The sequence below is a fragment of the Scyliorhinus torazame genome, chromosome 10 (genome assembly GCF_047496885.1).
Source record: "Scyliorhinus torazame isolate Kashiwa2021f chromosome 10, sScyTor2.1, whole genome shotgun sequence".
Classification (NCBI taxonomy): Eukaryota; Metazoa; Chordata; class Chondrichthyes; order Carcharhiniformes; family Scyliorhinidae; genus Scyliorhinus; species Scyliorhinus torazame.
In genome coordinates this window covers 15,711,471-15,725,663 of record NC_092716.1, presented here as the reverse complement: position 1 = coordinate 15,725,663, position 14,193 = coordinate 15,711,471, and positions in this window count along the sequence as shown.

Sequence of the window (14,193 nt, the reverse complement as noted above, 5' to 3'; positions counted from 1 at the left end):
AGCAGAGCAAACAGCGGAGACGATGGACTTGGCAACAACGGGCGGGTCGCTCACGAAGAGGCGTCCCAGTGGTCTGTCGGACCATAGGTGCGGACTGCCAAGGGGATGACGGCATAAATATGATCAAGGTGCCTCTTCATTAGTTGGCTGCGCAGCCGGACCTGATGTGTGAAGTGGCCGGTCTAACGAACGCTGACCCCTGGAAGCCAGCGAGGGCCCTCACCAAACCAGATCTCCTGGTCCGGTGTGAAGCGGCATATCGGGCGACCCCCAGTGGGGCAAGCTCTTGCATTTCCTGCAAACAGCGCACCATAGCACCGATACCAGGTAGCAACAGTCCCAAACTGGTGTGAAGACGGCGACCTATTAACAGCTCGGCCGGGGCCACTACCGTGACTGCATGTGGAGTGGCGCTATACCATAAAATAAATTGAGCCAGCCTGGTGTCCATCAATCCCGTGGACTGTTTCCTGTAGTCTGGGCGGCAGGTTTCACCAACCCGTTCGATGTGGGATGATAGGACACTGTGCCGGATACTTTTCGACCTTGTGAAGGTGCCGAACTCCTTTCTCGTCGACGAGGCCCCATTGTTCGTGACTAGGACCTTCAGCAACCCATACATGGAAAAAGAGACATGGAGCTGACAGACGATATTCTGCGCAACTCCAACCATTTTGAGTGCGCATCGACGATCGCCAGGAACATAGAACCCAGAAATAGCCCAGCAAAATCTAGATGAACATGCGCCCAGGGGTGCCCAGACCACTCCCATGGGTGTGGGGGCACCGCCACTGGGAGTTTCTGGTGGGCCTGACAGACAGGGCACTGTTGAGCGAGCAACTGTATGTCCGTATCTATGCAGGGCCACCAGATGTATCTCCGGGCCAACATTTTCACCTTGGTTACTCCCGGATGTGCAGCTTGAAGGTCCTTCAGGATGAGCGACCGGTCTTCCTCGGGAATGACAACCTGGCACTCCAGACTAGGACACCATCCTCAATGGTCAGCTTTTGAAATCTGATAAAGCCTTCGGATTCTCTCCTCATCGCCAGTTTAGTAAATGCAATGGAGTCAATCGAGTAAAAATAAAGTGCTGGTTTAATCGTAACAGAAATGTACATACACTCAGGACCCAGTTAGGCTTCACTGGTCCTTTCTCTCTCTGGAGGCATGTTCTAGCCAGGCCGACCTTATATACAACAGTCCCCACCCAGTCGTTAACGGGGGAGTATATACTCCTTGAGTCACACGGGGGCTATCACCTCAGCGCTGTGCCTCCAACCATTTCTTCACAGTCAGCACGCTGTGTTTTTAGCACTCTCTGACATTGCACCTTTGTCTGACAAAAATGTAAAGGGTTGTCTCATGGCATATAGCAAGATAGAGGCCTGTTCACCATGTCGTACCTGGGCTTAATTGTGCGGCCAACTGTCCTACAAATGCCGAACACAACGGGCTGCGTTCTCTCGGTGACCGGAGAATCCCGCCCGAGGTCAATGGACTTCTCCATTGTCCGCGCTTCGCCCGTGCCGTTCTTGCGACAGGCGGGGCGGAAGAATCCAGCTCCAAGTGTTTTATTATAATACCTTAGGGTTTACTGTACAAGACACAAGCCAGCAATAGCTCATGAGGGATTGGGTAAATATGCTGTGGGTTCATTTATTAAGACTCAACACATGAGAGCACTTATACATAGGTATAAAGCTTGAAGGCATCCGAGCTGCGTGGGCGAGCTCCGCTCAAATCAAAAGTGAAGCTAAGACGGGATCACATGACACATTTCCCTTCTAGTGCTGTCATGCCGACGACATCTCTTAAAGGCGTATTACAGCAGAACCCACCTGAGTGATCAATTTAGTTTTCAATCACTATGTTAGGAAGAGATCTTCTCTTGCATTTCCTACCGTGACAGGTCATGCTTCAACTTTAAATAATGATAATAGAGATTTCCTTCCTGCCTCTCTTGCTTTTTCCTTGGTATCGCCACAATGCAGACTGGTCACTTTCATGATGACCATAATTCTTTTGGGATTTGGCAGGTGGTTTTCGAGGTGGATGCCGTTCCTGCCACCTCCCCATTTATCCGACCATTTATCTGAAGGAGCCTCGCACCAATGCACCAGCTTACCTGCACCAGTGGCTTTTTTTTAAATGATTACCAGAGAGAGGAGTGCTGCACTGTTTGAGGTGCGGATTTTCAGATGAGACACTAAAACAAAGCCCTGTCTCCCTTTTACTGGACTTGGTATAACAAGTAAGATAGAGCCGGCAGAGTAGCACAAGTGGTTAGCACAGTTGCTTCACAGCTCCAGGGTCCCAGGTTCGATTCCCGGCTTGGGTCACTGTCCGTGCGGAGTCTGCACTTTCTCCCCGTGTCTGCGTGGGTTTCCTCCGGGTGCTCCGGTTTCCTCCCACAAGTCCCGAAAGACGTGGGGCGGGATTTTCCACTCCCACGTCGAGGTTCACGACGGCGCGGAACGGCCCCGGTCCCGACCGATTCAGGCCCTGACAATGGGCCAGTATCGGGGCCACGTCATCTACCCGCGCCAGACCATGTCGCCCGCGTAAAAGCGGCGCCGCATAAATGACGCAGCCGGCGCCGCATAACGGTCATCATCCGCGCATGCGTGGTTGCCGTCCTCTCTAAGTCCGCCCCGCAAGAAGATGGCGGACGGATCTTGCGGGGCCGCAGAAGAAAGGAGGTCCTCCTTCAGAGAGGACGGCCCGACGATCGGTGGGCACCGATCGTGGGCCACCCCACATTTGAGGTACCCCCCGGTGCAGGATCCCCCCTCGCCCTCCCACAGGCCGCCCCCCCAGCGTTCACGCACCGCCCACGACTGCAGCGACCAGGTGTGGACGGCGCCGGGGGGAACCCGCTGTTTTGGCCTGGCCGCTCAGCCCATCCGGGTCTCAGAATAGCGGGGGTGCCGGAGAATCGCCATTTTCGGTGTCTCCGGCTATTCTCCGGCCTGCGGCCCGCGATACTCGACTGGGCCGTTCCCGTCGCTTGGGAGAATCACGGGAGGGCGTCGGACCGGCGTCCCCGGAAATTTTGGCGGCCCAGGCGATTCTCCCAACCGGCGTGGGAGTGGAGAATTGGCCCGTGCTGTTTGGTAATTTCGACATTCTGAAATCTCCCTCTGTGCATCCGAACAGGCGCCAGAATGTGGCGACTAGGGGCTTTTCACAGTAACTTCATTGCAGTGTTAATGGAAGCCTACTTGCGACAATGAAGATTATTATATTACTGAGGGACCAAAGTCAATCTGCAGGTATCCTTCTTGATAATATTTGGGGGAAATTCAGTTCTTCCACCTCTCCTTTAAGCTGTGTGTCCTCACTGAGCATTTCCTTTGCCAAACTATGACCCTAATTACATTCAGTTGTCTAGCTTTGAGGACTTTCCCTTTAAGTAGGAAATTAAATGCAGGCATAAAGGACTGATAAACAATCTCAGTGCGTCACGGATGTGCTTAAGGTTTGCAAATAATGATCTAAGTCAGCAGATCCATTTAATGCTTTTCTCTAAAACTCATTGATTTGTGTGTAATAGATTCAGTGACAGGTGTGTCAAAGTGGTATTGTGCAGGGTTGAACAAAAAGCTGCTTTGATGTTCCCAAGTGATCTCCATTTATCCATCACAGCATTAATAGTGTCTCTTCTTTTGATGTTCTCACCTTGAGGTGTCTATAGAAATCACACAGCCTTGGTGCAGTGACTGTCATTAACACGCACTAGACTTTCCTCTGTGATGAGTGGTGGTGTATTGACTCACTTCCCTAAGTTATATAACATGAACTCCCAATTTTTCTGTTACATAAATTGCATCCAATGACATGCAAATTGCACTCTGTAAATTTGAATTGCACAGAATTAAAATCACATAAACAGGACTAAATTGTCTGTGCCACTCTTAATGCACTACTTTCCCGCTTTTCATCTAACCCCATCTAGTCATAGAGAGTCATACAGTCCAGAAGAGGCTCTTCGGCCCATCGAATCTGCACCGACAAAACTACACTAATCCCTCTTTTCCAGCACTTGGCCCATAGAGTTGGATGTTATGTCATTTCAAGTGCTCATTGATGTATATTTTAAAGGTTGTCACGTTTCCCGCCTTTACTATGCTCCCAGGCAGTGCATTCCAGACTCCCACTGCCCTCTGGGTAAAATTTATTTTCCTCAAGTCCCCTTTAAACCTCCTGCCCCATACCTTTAAATTATGCCCGCTCGTTATTGACCCTTCAGCTGCCTCCTATCCACCCATCCATACCCCTCAGAATCTTATACACCTCAATCAGGTCCCCTCTCAATCTTCTCTGCTCTACAGAAACAACCCAACCTTATTCAGCCTCTCTTCATAGCTCAAATGCTCCATCTAGGCAACACCTTAATGAATCTCTCTGTGCCCTCGCAATTGCACTAACACCCTTCCTACAGTGAGGTGACCAGGACTGCACACAGTACTCCAGCTGTGGTCTAACCGAAGTTTTGTCCAGTTCCAACCTAACCTCGCAGCTCTTATATGTCATGACTCATAAAGGCGAGGTTCCCGTATGCCTTCTTAACTGACCTTATTCAACTGTCCCACACTTTCAGGGATCTGTGGACAAGCACCCAAAATCCCTCTGAGTTTCCTAGTATTCTTCCATTCATTGAGTACTCCTTTGCCTTATTACTCCTTCCAAAGTGCATCACGTCGCACTTTTTAGATTTGCCACTGACCTGTCCGTCTGACCAACCCATCTATATCGTCCCGCAACCTACCAATTTTCAGGTCAACCACAAACTTACTTATCATCCCCACCCACATTCTCATCTACATTGTTTATATATATCTCACAAACTATAAGGGACCTGGCACTGATCCACGTGGTACGCCACTGGACACCAGCCTCCGATCAAACAACCTTCTACCACCACTCCCTCTCTCCTACCACAAAGCCAGCTTTGGATCCAACTTGCCAAGTCACCCTGGATCCATTGTGCTTTTACCTTCTTTACTCTGCACTAACTGTACCTGCATGCTGCTGTTGTGTGATGCATTTACCAGGAGGCCCAGATTCCCATGTACCTCAGCATTCTGGAATCTCCCTCCATTCTGACACCATCCTAACTTGGGACTACACTGACATTGTTTTACTGCCACTGGGTTAAAATCCTGGAACTCTTTCCCTAACAGCACTGGGGGTGTACATGCATCAGGTGGACTGTAGCGATTCCAGAAAGCGGCTCATCACTATATGCTCAAGGGCAGTTACGAATGGATAATAGTACAAAACGAAACAAAGGCTGCAACACCCATGTCTACAGAAGGGGCCAAGATGGAGCCCGATTAACAATAGGGGGAAGAAGGCAGCAAGGGGAGCAAGGGAGGAGGGACGGTCGATGAAAAGGGATCATGTAAATTGCCCATCAGAACGGTCTCATTCTGTAAATAGTATGGGCGGGATTCGCCGTCCTGCGGCACCAGATTTCTGATGCGGCGCCCCCCCCCCGAGATTCTCCGTCTCGCCAGCCGGCCGATGGGGTTTCCCATTGTGGGCAGCCCTGCGCCATCGGGAAACCCACAGGCAGCCGGCGAAGCAGAGAATCCCGACAGCGGAGAATCCAGCCCTATGTATTCTATGTGTCTAATTGGTGAATTGTTAAAAGTTTAAAATTCCAATAAAAAATATTTTTTCAAAAAGGAATGGATAATAGATGCTGGACTTGTCAGCAACGCTAACTTCCCATGAATTAATTTATTTTAAAAGGTGAACAGTTTTGGCCCCCGTATCTAAGGGAGGATGTGCTGACGTTGGAGAGGGTGAGCCCAAAGGAAGTTGACAAGAATGATCCCAGGAATGAAGGACTTGTCATATGAGGAGTGATTGAGGACCCTGGGTCTGTACTCAGTGGAGTTTAGAAGGATGGGGGGGATCTCATTGAAACTTATAGAATACTGAGAGGCCTAGATAGATTGGATGTGGAGCGGATGTTTATATGAATAGGAGAAACTAGAACCTGAGGGTTCTGAAGACTCAGACTGAAGGGGCAATCCTTTGAAACAGAGATGAGGAGGAATTCCTTCAGCCAGGGGGTGGTGAATCTGTGGAACTCTTTGCCGCAGAAGACTGGTGGAGGCCCAATCACCGAGTGTCTTTAACACAGAGATAGATAGGTTCTTGATTAATAAGTGGATCAGGGGTTATGGGAAGAAGGCAGGAGAACGGCGATGAGGAACATATCAGTAATGATCGAATGGCAGAGCAGACTCGATGAGCCGAATGGCCTAATTCTGCTCCTGGGCCTTATGGTCTGCAACGCAGTCAGTGACAGGGTTACCAATTCTGTTTCAACTTAGTCCTGGAGGTTTTGGCACCCGGGCTCTCCTCAAACCCAACCTCCATTAGTCATTGAACCGAGCTTGACCATGTTCATTGGAGAAAGAATGAGCTCCATCTTATCTGGTTGGGTTGACTTTTGATTGTCAGTCATACAGCCTTTTATTCTCAACCTTAAATATATTTTAGAACCAATTCCCATCAGGATTCAAAGAAAATGAAAAATAAAGCACAATTATTTTGAACGAACCTCTGACATATTCACGTGTTGCTAGCTGTATTTTCTCCTGGTGATTAATCTAAAAATTCCTGGAGGCGTCATGATATTCCTGTAGGGTTGGCATCCCGATTCATGGAGCCTTACCACCAGCGACGTGCATGGGAATTCAGGATGTGTGTCACCCATGTATTTCTGGCCATTCGGCTTAAGGAAGAATGGAGAGAATTATAAGATACATTAATTATCTGTGACTTCTGTCTTGTGAAGAAAATGCCTGTTCATCACTTGCAGTGTTGTCTGGCCTGGCTGACCCTCATGTCCAACTGAGAGTGTGATGTGTGTTTATGTAAAGGAAAAAGCAATGATAAGATGACATGAGGAAAACCTTTTTAACAGTCTGTGGTTATAACCTGGAATGCACTGCCTGAAAATAGTGGCAACGGATTCAATCATGGCTTTCAAAAGGGATAAGGAAAATATTTGCAGTGAGAGGCCAGGAGAGTCGAACTAGCTAAATAGATCTTGCAGAGAGCCAGTATGCGCTTGACAGGCTGAATGGCTTCCTTCTGTGGTGTAATCATTCGATGGAATGTCTACTTGGAACCAGCTAGGTTTGATATGAAAAGCCAAAGTGACATGTGTTGGCTTATGGGTATGTTTAAGATGCAGTGGGACATCTGTGAAGCTTTCACAGGGGATGTTGGGAACTGTAGACTGGGTTGGCAGTCAATGCTTTGTGTTTTGGGTTCATTGACCTGGTTCGCGTCACTGTTGGTTCATCTTGCTTTGCTTGATGACTTAAAATGTGCCAAGCCCACTCTTTGACGGTCCCTGCAGGGGTTTGTGGAAGTTGTCAAGCCTGGTTGCCGTCCCTTCCCAGTAACGTTGCACTGGGAGTGAGAAACCTGATAACCCTATGGGGTTCCAGAACAACTGCACCAATGATCAAAGTGGTTTAGATGTGGCACACCCCTGCTACTTGCCACATACTCTACTTTGTTCTGCAACATTAGTTTTTCTTTCAGTCTTGTCCGTCATTACTTCCCCGATCACCCACCACCTATGTATGCCCTTTGCAAAGACTGTCAAACTTTTTGAACAATTCTTATAAAGGTTTATTCTGCCATCAAATGCAGCCACTTAAATTGGCTGTATTCCCTTTAACTTGGGGGTCCCAGCCCCTCTCGTGCAGTTACAATACCAGTGGCGGGGAGGATGTTTTTGCATCAAGCAACAAACTGGGCTTATGGCACCAGTCCTACCAATGGCACCAGAATGTGCAGCAGCCCACACAGACTGGGTTTTGCAATATTGTGAAGAATGTAAGAAATTGTCAGATTTTATATTTTTCGCAGGAATGTTATCAAAACCTGGGTTAAGATGCATGCAGCCAGTATGGCTACTCGAGCTGTGGTAAAAGTGAAATCATAATTGATTTGCAAGTGAAATGTTTTGAGAATAGTCATTGAGAACCATTTACTTGTTTACAGATAGCTAGCTAATGGAATATTGTTTACGTGTCAAGAAACCCTGGGATTAGATCATTTGTGAGGAACATTATGTTTGGTCCTGGCTAAACAAGTCAAGGGCATCTTGTAAGAAGAGACCAAAGAGTGACTTGTGCTTTGAGCACTGATGATGTAGTTAATGGAAGGAGTATCTGAAAAAGCAGTTGATCCTAGAACTCTCGTCAGAACTGAGCTGTTTCATAGAACATAGAACGATACAGCGCAGTACAGGCCCTTCTGCCCACGATGTTGCACCGACATGGGAAGTCAGAAAACAAAAGCCATCTAACCTACACTATGCCATTATCATCCATATGCTTATCCAATAAACTTTTAAACGCCCTCAATGTTGGCGAGTTCACTACTGTTGCAGGTAGGGCATTCCACGGCCTCACCACTCTTTGCGTAAAGAACCTACCTCTGACCTCTGTCCTATATCTATTACCCCTCAGTTTAAGGCTATGTCCCCTCGTGCTAGCCATTTCCATCTGCGGGAGAAGGCTCTCACTGTCCACCCTATCTAACCCCTGATCATTTTGTATGCCTCTATTAAGTCTCTTCTTAACCTTCTTCTCTCTAACGAAAACAACCTCAAGTCCATCAGCCTTTCCTCATAAGATTTTCCCTCCATACCAGGCAACATACTGGTAAATCTCCTCTGCACCCGCTCCAAAGCTTCCACGTCCTTCCTACAATGCGGTGACCAGAACTATACGCAATACTCCAAATGCGGCCGTACCAGAGTTTTGTACAGCTGCAACATGACCTCCCGACTCCGGAACTCAATCCCTCTACCAATAAAGGCCAGCACTCCATAGGCCTTCTTCACAACCCTATCAACCTGGGTGGCAACTTTCAGGGATCTATGTACATGGACACCTAGATCCCTCTGCTCATCTACACTTCCAAGAACTTTACCATTAGCCAAATATTCCGCATTCCTGTTATTCCTTCCAAAGTGAATCACCTCACACTTCTCTACATTAAACTCCATTTGCTATGTCCCTCTGTAACCTGCTACATCCTTCCGCACTGTCGACAACACCACCGACTTTAGTGTCGTCTGCCAATTTACTCACCCACCCTTCTGCGCCCTCCTCTAGGTCATTGATAAAAATGACAAACAGCAACGGCCCCAGAACAGATCCTTGTGGTACGCCACTTGTAACTGTACTCCATTCTGAACATTTCCCATCAACCACCACCCTCTGTTTTCTTTCAGCTAGCCAATTTCTGATCCACATCTCTAAATCACCCTCAATCCCCAGCCTCCGTATTTTCTGCAATAGCCTACCATGGGGAACCTTATCAAACACTTGACTGAAATCCATATACACCACATCAACTGCTCTACCCTCGTCTACCTGTTCAGTCACCTTCTCAAAGAACTCGATAAGGTTTGTGAGGCATTCCCTACCCTTCACAAAGCCATGGCGACTATCCCTAATCATATTATTCCTATCTAGATGATTATCAATCTTGTCTCTTATAATCCCCTCCAAGACTTTACCCACAACAGGCGTGAGGCTCACCGGTCTATAGTTGCCGGGGTTGTCTCTACCCCCCTTCTTGAACAAAGGGACCACATTTGCTATCCTCCAGTCCTCTGGCACTATTCCTGTAGCCAATGATGACATAAAAATCAAAGCCAAAGGCCCAGCAATCTCTTCCCTGGCTTCCCAGAGAATCCTAGGATAAATCCCATCAGGCCCCGGGGACTTATCTATTTTCAGCCTGTCCAGAATTGCCAACACCTCTTCCCTACATACCTCAATGCCATCTATTCTAATAGCCTGGGTCTCAGCATTCTCCTCCACAACATTCTCTTTTTCCTGAGTGAATACTGACGAAAAATATTCATTTAGTATCTCACCTATCTCTTCAGACTCCACACACAATTTCCCATCCCTGTCCTTGACTGGCCCTACTCTTACCCGAGTCATTCTTTTATTCCTGACATACCTATAGAAAGCTTTTGGGTTTTCCTTGATCCTACCTGCCAAATACTTCTCATGTCCCCTTGCTCGTCTTAGCTCTCTCTTTAGATCCTTCCTCGCTACCTTGTAACTATCAAGCGCCCCAACTGAAACTTCACACCTCACCTTCACATAGGCCTCCTTCTTCCTCTTAACAAGAGATTCCACTTTTTTGGTAAACCACGGTTCCCTCGCTTGACGCCTTCCTCCCTGCCTGACCGGTACGTACTTATCAAGAACACGCAGGAGCTGTTCCTTGAACAAGCTCCACATATCCAGTGTGCCCAACACTTGCAGCCTACTTCTCCAACCTATCCCCCCCAAGTCATGTCTAATGGCATCATAATTGCCCTTCCCCCAGCTATAACTCTTGCCCTGCGGAGTATACGTATCCCTTTCCATCACTAACGTAAACGTCACCGAATTGTGGTCACAAATTGTGGTTTCAGTTTGGTACTGAAAGGTTCTCTCTCCAAAAATTCTGCAAAGAGAAAAGCAAGTAAAAACCTGATTGTTAACTTTATTCATGAGTGGAATTTAATATATATTGGTTTATTAAATTGGAATATAGTGGCAGGTTTAGGAAGTAAGTTCAGGTTTTCTCTTTTATTTAAGAACTGTTGGAACTATTGACTGTGAAGCTATTTATTTGTAGCTAACGTGGTTAATTCCGTATTTACATTACAGTTTATTTTCACACAAACAATACCTATTGGTTAGTGTTATCCCTCCAGTTGTGCAGTAATATTTACTCACAGTTTTACAAATTGAAAAATAATCGGGGTCTCATTTGGGATCCGAAGAGGATTTAGAATTCCAACAGTGCTGAAGGAGGCCATTGAGCCAATCAGGCCTGCACTGACCTGCTTAAAGAGAACCCTACTTAGACCCACTTCCCCCCCCTATCCCTGTAACCCCATCTAAACTGCACACCTTTGGACACCAAGGGGCAATTTACCATTGCCAATCCACCTGCACTTATTTGGAGTGCGAGAGGAAGCCACAGCACCTGGAGAAAACCCACGTAGATACAGGGAGAAAGTGAAAACTCCACGCAGACAGTCACCCAGGGCCGGAATTGAACCCAGGACCCTGGGGCTGTGAGGCAACAGTGCTAACCACTGTGCTGCTCACTATTGTACAGGAGATTTATTGTTGCCTTCTATGTTTTCGACAAGAATCAAAGTCAAAGGTTCTTTTTGGAAACAGGAATGCTTTGGAATATTTAAAGATTCACTCACTTGTGGGCACAGGTTCATGTGCCAGCCTTGGCAAACCCTAGGAACTGCCAAGCAAAAATGTCTTCAACTCCAGTCATTATTCAGCAGAGCTTCCCGTTGGGCGAACCTGCCCTGGTGTTCAATTCTGGTCGCCTCACTACCAGAAGGATGTGGAGGCTTTAGAGAGGGTGCAGAAGAGATTTACCAGAATGTTGCCTGGGATGGATGGCATTAGCTATGAGGAGCGGTTGAATAAACTCGGTTTGTTCTCACTGGAACGACGGAGGTTGAGGGGCGTCCTGCTAGAGGTCTACAAAATTATGAGGGGCATAGACAGAGTGGATAGTCAGAGGCTTTTCCCCAGGGTAGAGGGGTCAATTACTAGGGGGCATAGGTTTAAGGTGAGAGGGGCAAGGTTTAGAGTAGATGTACGAGGCAAGTTTTTTACAGAGGGTAATGGGTGCCTGGAACTCGCTACCGGAGGAGGTGGTGGAAGCAGGGACGATAGTGACATTTAAGGGGCATCTTGACAAATACATGAATAGGACGGGAATAGAGGGATACAGACCCAGGAAGTGTAGAAGATTGTAGTTTAGTCGGGCAGCATGGTCGGCACGGGCGTGGAGGGCCGAAGGGCCTGTTCCTGCGCTGTACATTCCTTTGTTCTTTGCTCTTTGTTGAAAGATATAAAAGCCACCTATATTTTCTTTGTCTCTGCTGCAGACAGCGTGCAGCAAGGCAGCCCTTCGAAATGGATAAAATCAGAGATTCTGGAATTAAGGAATTGTAGAGCACAGCAAGGAACTATTCAGGCCATCATGTTTGTGCTTACTCTTGGAACAAGCTGTCCAATTAGTACCAGTTTCGTGTTCTTTCCACATAGCCCTACAATTGTATCCAATTATCTTGAAAGTTACGATGAATCTGATTTCATTACCCTTTCGGATGCTGCAATCTGTGAAGTGGTTTGATGTGTTGGGTGTTCTGGATCACATACAGGTCACCAACACTTGAAGTAGTGCAACACTATTTTATTAAAAGGTTAACTATTTAAACATACTTGAAGTGTGGGTAAATACGATAATAGCTTTAACTAAAGACCTTTGCCTTGTCCTAACCAGTTGATGCACTCAGCACATGGTGAATGTCTGTGTTGCAGGCTGTGAGCTCTGTGCTCCTAGCTAGCTGCTACTCGAATGAGCGGGAACTCTGACGCCCCCTGTCTTTATAGTGCGTGTGCTCTCACTGGCGATTGGCGGCGGTGTTGTGTATGTTGCTTGGTCCCACTGTGTGTCCATCAGTGTGTGTCTGCACCATGATATACTGGTGTATATTATGACATCCCTCCCTTTTATATAAAAAAAATGTGCCTGCATGACAATAAATAGTGTGTGGTGAATGTTCCTGACTACGTGTGTGCAAAATATTTACAGGACTATGTACATAAAACTAAGCTATTTACATGGGAAGGTGCCTGGTGCATAGAAAAACAGTGTGTCACACAAATAACAAGATGAACACTATATACAAACCACTTGAACGATTAAACGGAAGAACAGAACAGACCAGAGAGTCCATTAGTGCACAAAGTTCACAAATTAAGTCTCTGAGGTGGGCGATAAATTCTGGTTGAAGGGTGGGTCAGGAGCCACCGGCTGAGGAGCGGGCAGCATTGCGTCAGAGTGAGGAGGATGCAGAGTAACCGGAATCTCCGCATAGTCCAGGTCAGGGACAACAGGAGTGCGCGGCACTGGCGGAGGATCACGTAGCGAGCGCGGAACGAAGGGCACGTCAATTACGGCGCAGAATGGAACTATCCGGTAGACAAACCTGGAACGGCGGGGAGCCACCTGCCGAAGAACCACAGCAGTTGCAGACCAGGAACAATCCGGAAGATGGATGCGGACGTTGTCATCTGGAGCCAGAGCAGGGAGATCAGCTGCACGGGAGTCATGAGCCGTCTTGTGCTGTGCATGAGACAGTTGCATTTGTTGCAGGACCGGAACGTGGTCGAGGTCTGGGACGTGAATGAATGGCACCGTCGTCCTCAGGGTGCGTCCCATGAGCAGCTGGGCTGGCCACAGGCCAGTGGACAGTGGGGCCGAGCAATAGGCCAGCAGGGCGAGGTAGAAGTCAGTTCCCGCATCGGCAACCTTGCAGAGGAGCCGTTTGACTACGTGGATGCCCTTCTCCGCTTTTCCATTGGATTGGGGGTACAGGGGACTGGATGTCACATGCACAAAGTTGTACCTCCTGGCAAAGTTGGACCGTTCCTGGCTTGTGAAGCAGGGGCCATTGTCCGACATCACAGTGAGTGTGATGCCGTGACGAGCAAAGGTGTCCTTACAGGCACGGATGACTGCAGACGATGTGATGTCGTGCAAACGTACCACCTCCGGGTAGTTTGAAAAATAGTCTACAATCAGAACATAGTCCCTGCCCAGCGCGTAGAACAGGTCGATGCTGACCTTGGACCAAGGGGACGTGATCAACTCATGGGGCTGTAGGGTCTCACGTGGTTGGGCCGGCTGGAACCGCTGACAGGTGGGGCAGTTGAGCACTGTGTTGGCGATGTCGTCATTGATGCCGGGCCAGTACACTGCCTCTCGGGCCCGTCGGCGGCACTTCTCCACGCCAAGATGGCCCTTGTGTAGCTGTTCCAAGACAAGCTGGCGCATGCTGTGCGGGATAACAATGCGGTCCAGCTTCAGGAGGACACCATCGACTGCCGCCAGATCGTCTTTGATGTTGTAGAACTGCGGGCATTGCCCCTTGAGCCACCCATCTGTTAGGTGGCGCATGACACGCTGTAGCAGGGGGTCAGCCGCAGTCCCGCGGCGAATTTGGACGAGGCGTTCATCCGTGGCCGGTAGATTGGAGGCCACGAAGGCCACATGGGCGTCAACCTGTCAGGCGAATCCCGCTGGGTCACACGGGGT